Raw genomic sequence first — 5955 nt, 5'->3', positions numbered from 1 at the left:
AGTTTATTTTGTCTTATTTTACTTGATACATGTAGTCTGTATTAGTGATATAAGTTTTGGCAATAAAAGATTGAAAGAGCAATACGTCTTTTGTTATTTCTAACCTATAACGTTTTTAATTTGAGTTGACAGAAAAGATGAAGCGTTGGTAAGTGTGGTGGTGTACACAAATAAAACATATCTGTAAATTTTATTTATTTCTTCAACATCGTTTCACAAATTGATTTCATGCTTTTCAAGAAACGTCTCTAGCAGTTCTAAATGAAGAATTGCATCAATGATATCTACAGATTTCGTGAGTAAAAGAAGATTATGTTTATTATTCTTCTCTTGGACTGGAAACCAATCGTATTGAAATTCTTGGCCACCACCTCGTATCACATCGTTGACATAAAGCGCTATTTCCTCGTTCTCAGGAATATAAGTCATCCAGTCACTTTCACTGATCGCCTCAATATTCAAATTCATCTTATAAAAACTAATCATGTCGATCAAAGTGTCTTTAAAAGATATAACAGTGCTCTTTTGCTTTAACCACTGTCTTATGCATCCGTTGGAAATTTTTAGTGCTGTTATTTTGCCAAGAGCCATTTTATATGGCTCATAGTCCAGCATGTAATAGAACGGTATGTACGGTCTTTCTACACAGTCAGAAAATATTATTCCACAGAGAACCGATGGTAACACATCCATCATTTATTCTTTTTAAAACTGTCTCTTTAGCCTGTTTTTCATACAAATTTCGTGTAATTGATCAACATAAATCAGCAACGAGTTCAAGTCAGACACGCTTTAAAATCCTTATCTACCAATTTCCGTTTGCATGATGATAACAAAGCATAGTTAGTACATTTATGTAGATATTTTCGGGTCCTTCAGATTCCGTATTGATGTTACAGGGGCAATAGGAATTTGGTTGCAAACTGTGTTCACACCATTTAAGTTCAATATAAGAATGATATTTACTCATGTATTTTTGGAGCATGTACAGCCATGTAGAGAAACTTATATCCAACTCTGTCCTTATTTTTGTTATGTCCTTGTACTTTACGTAGAGACATCCTTTCTCTTGCAGAAAATCGCGTAAAGCACAATCTATATCTACCATATAATGACCGCCAGGCAAATTGATCCCCATGTCCGTATACGGATCACCAGTGTGGATGATGGAGAAGTCTACATTAAAATTCATCCTGTTTTTTTTATATAGCATTGCAATAATTCTACCCAAGTGTCTTCCGAAACCCAAGATGTACTTTACTGTAATGCACTTCATAAATCGATACTTTGTGATGTACTGGACACACTTCTTTGAGTTCAGCAGCGAAGGAATTCATCATATTCTCGAATACTCCCGAGTTATTTTCCATGATTTGAGTTCGGAAGTTAGAATGATTTTGTCGGGTGAAAGCGTGGTTAAATACTTTTTATTCGGGATATTTTTAGTAACAATGGTCATTCCTTTTAATTCTGATTGACTGGTTAAAAATAGACATTCCAGTTTGGAACAGCTTAGCAACAAACTACCGCACAAATGACTGACAAGTTTTAACAAGTAAGTTAGCCTTTCTTTGAGGATAAAGTCTTTTGAACCAAACAGAATGGGTCATATCACTAGCCAATCAGAGCATTGCTATAAGCTATACTGACGAATCAGAACGTTGCTTTGGCTCTATTTATTATATTTCTCCCTGTAAATTCATTCACTGCCATTTTGGATATCAAAGTGTAAGGATCAGGTAAGCTTACTTTGGCATATTTCTCGCATGAGTGATTTGACTTCCGGTTTAAGTTTATTGCCTTATAGTACTTATCGAGGCCTTTGGTTAGATACCCTACACGCCTAGCTTTAGTTCAATTATGAAGGAGTTAGCCGGGTTTTAACGCTTCAGTGGTTTTGGCTCATTATTTGGTCCCTTTTGAAAATACGATTATCAAAGTGTACATTTTCGGAATCTTCTTGACGAGACTTTTCCTACGATACCTCACTTGACCAGGTTCGAGTCATGAAACGCGCAGAAAATGTGAATTTTACGCATAATTGATTCACTTCCGGTTTGAGTGTACCAACTTATAGTACACGTCCAGCCCTTCAGTTAGATACCCAACATGCCTAGGTTATCTTTAATAATAAAGGCATGAAACCGGGTGTTTCCGGATGAATGATTCCGGTTTTAACCTCAATATCTGGAAAACGGATAGAGTTAGACCCATAATAGTAAATATTTTCGGAACCTACTTGAAAAGATCTTTCTAACGGAACAGGTCCTGAGCCTTTACGATGACTTTGAAATTTAATGACTTCATTTCCGGTTTGCATCTAGGTTATGATAAAGTGCACCCTATAGGCTTTTCAAAAATGTCAGATACCCAAAATGTAAAAATGGAACCTAAAACGTCTTATTTTTGATGGTTTTTAGCAACCCTCTCAAAAAGTACCTTACTGGGTCTAAAACTCTAGATGGACATTGAAAATGTTGGCAAATATTTTAGAAAACTATCAAAATGTTCTTTAACATCATATTATTGATGGTATGAAAGACGCACTTCGGTCTATATGTGACCCAGACCTGATGTCGCCTCCCTTCCCGTACTCAATACACGGATTAACTCGGACAGATCAATAGGCCTTTGTTAATGCATCCGTCCATAAGTCAATAGACGCTAGACCTTGTGGCGACTTTAAAGGGATTTACTTTGACAGTTGAATAGGCTATTGTTAACGCATCCGCTCTTAAATAAATACACGCCAGACTTTGTGGCGACTTTAAAGGGATTAACTTTGACATGTTTACTTTTTATTGTCCGTCTATCCGGCCTTAAATCAACACACGCTAGACATTCTGACCATGATCACGTTTGATGCACTCATGACTTTATATAAATATAACTTATGAAGTCATTGTGAAAAATAAGTCCGAGCATGCGCATTTAGGAATAATACACTTATGATTGGAGTCCTTTTGTCAGTGGACGTCAAGGAGAAAATATCGTAAGCAAAAAAATAGTCTTTTATTTTCAGTTAACGTTACTTCTAACGTAACTATCTTAAATAAAGCTTAATGTTTTTAATTAAAAATATAATAAATATTTTGCTTTAAATTATTTTTAAGAAGTTCTTGGTTTACCATACAATGTATTTATTCATTAACGTTATAGATAAATCTATATTCATTATTAATTGAACATAATTAATGTATAGTTTTATGTTTTCATGTTATCTCCCCGTCTAGGGCTGAGCACCTGACCCTCAATGTGCGCGACTACGCCCTAAAGTGTGTATACAAGTCAGCTCTGTATACTTCCGGGAGAAATTTCTATTCACAGAACATAAAGTACTTTTCAGTCTTAAAATAGATTTCTTTGAATAACATTGTGAAGTCATTCTTTAAATAGAAAAATGATGTCATTCAAAAAATAAAATTCAAAATGGCCGTTGCGCATGACGTCATTCTCACGCATGCGCTGTCGTGGCGCTAAAACCGATCCGTATACTACTATTATGCATCAATTTATGGGAAAAATATCCAGAACTATGAGGAAATAAAAAAAAAATTTCAGTATTGTTAGACGCATGTCCTTTGTTATTCTGTGTAGCAGGTAATACCTCATTCACACATACGGCGCGGATAGCTACGTCTAGCCATGGATAGAAACGTAGTAATCCGTATCGATCCGTACCTGAGCCGTACCTCAAAGTAGTAATCCGTATCAATCCGTACCAACACTTGGTCAAAACGTATTCAAGACTTATCCCAAACTTGCAAGTTTCTCCAACTTTTGAACCTGCACAAAAGTTTGAGCGATCCGTAGCCATTTGAGCGTGACTTTAGTCCAACTTGGTTGAAACTTATTCATTCGTAGTTAAATGTACTCAAACGTAGTTATCCGTACTGAAACGTACCTTGCTGTAGCTGAACGTAGTTATCCGAGGCTGCCCGTACTTAAGCGTAGTTCAACGTAGTTCACCGCAGACCCGTCCACGCGCTGGGCAAGTTGCCAGGCGCAGTAAAACGTAATTCAACATAGTACCCCGTATCTATCCGTACTTATTCGCGTCCTGTATTGTTATGTTTGTTCCCCGTTTCTCACCATTTCTCCCGTACTAAGCATACTGCTCCGTACTTATCCCCCCATAGACCAATCCCATCCGCACCGTACCTCAACGCACGGTCATATCCGTATGTGTGACTGTAGCTTAACATATATAGATTACTTAGATTAGGTCACTAAAAGAAATAAAATGTCTAAACATTTTCAGTTTTGTACAATGCTTTCAATTAGAGGTGAGCAGATATTCCCAAAAGATTAACCGCACTTTATACTGTATTCTCTGCTAGAGGGCATCATGTCACAGAATGTAGATGTCTGTCCATCAATTCATGTTATTCCTATATATGTGCAGTGACTGGAGGTTATACCCTTACTCATAGAAACAGGTTAAAAAAATTGACAGATTTTTTTTTTCAAAACTTTGTGACACAGTTCTCTCAAGCAGGACTATTGTATAAAATTCAGTACACTTTTTTGTTTTGGCACAAGAGCTATCTGCAAGTCTTGATCAGTAATGATAGGTAAGACATTTTATTCCCTTCAGTTATCTTTATCTTTTTGTGATCATAAGTTTTGTGATCTCTCTTTTATTTTGTCTGTTAAAAGAGTAAAAAGAACTTTCCAAAAATGTATAGGTGTATATTCCTTCTAAATATAACACAGATATCGAGAAACAATAAAAATCTGTTAAAAGGTCCTTTGGAGGCATAAAACGTATTCAAGCAACGTAACAGCAGGTTTTGTTTGGTTGAATCTGACAAGGCTTTCAGCTAGATGTGAGCAGATTTTCTTTCCCAAAAGTTTAACCGCACCCTATACTGTATTCTCTGCTAGAGGGCATCATGTCACAGAATGTAGATGTCTGTCCATAAATTCATGTTATTCCCTTATATGTGCAATTACTGTGGTGGGGAGGAGGGTGTTATACCATTACTCATAGAAACAGGTTATAGAATCTGTTCATGAGAGGTAATGAATTGTGCATGGGGCGTAACAAATCAAAGAGCGCGCTTCAAACCCGTGTCGCACTGCAGCTAATCCAATGCTTTAACCAGTGAGCCAAAGAGTCGACTCTGACGCGTTAGTCAGGGATTACCTTTAAATGTGAAGGCTATGCGTAAGCGATCGTAACATTTCCCCTCTTCAAACAAGGCATCATTTATGATGACGTGTAAGCCATTTTGGCATAGAAAGTGCCATTTCCGGTACGAGATAAAGTCCGTACACGAGATAAAGTCCGTACACCGGACGAGCTCCCATCTTAAGACCTTTAGCAATAACAAGTCAAAGAGCAAAGCATTTTATGACGAAACATCCCAACTCCCTGGGGCAGGATTCGAACCCGGCCGCTTGGGTGTTGGTCCGATGCTATAACCACTGTACCAAAGAGTCGACTCCCTGACGCAGTTGTCAGAGATTGGCTTTTAGTGGCATACTATGCGTAATCGACCGTAACAATATATAGGTTTTCATAATATGATATATTAGATACAAATTAATAACATTTTTGAGAGTAATTTTTCATAAAGCGTTGTGCGGGGCCTTACAGGACAACTGTTTAAAAATATTATTTAGTTTAATTGCATTTAAACACAGACAAGTATAATTCTACAACATCAGAAAAGAAAAAAACAACACCAACGACAGAAACGTTATAATCATTTACATGGCATTAAAAAGCGATAGCCAGATGTTACTTTCTTCGTCATTGTTTGTTGTAATGAAAGAATGAGCTATTTTGAGATCACGCATTTTTTACCCCACGTTTGGTCCTTACAGAGCAATTATCAGTTGGATATTTAAATTTATCGCTTTTTACAAATAAACAATGATGTACATGTACAATGGTGTTGCTAAATCAAATTTTTTGACGAGGACACAAAAGAGAAAAAAGACAACATC

The sequence above is a fragment of the Mercenaria mercenaria genome, chromosome 5, assembly GCF_021730395.1.
Source record: "Mercenaria mercenaria strain notata chromosome 5, MADL_Memer_1, whole genome shotgun sequence".
Taxonomy (NCBI): Eukaryota; Metazoa; Mollusca; class Bivalvia; order Venerida; family Veneridae; genus Mercenaria; species Mercenaria mercenaria.
This window is presented reverse-complemented; position numbering follows the sequence as displayed.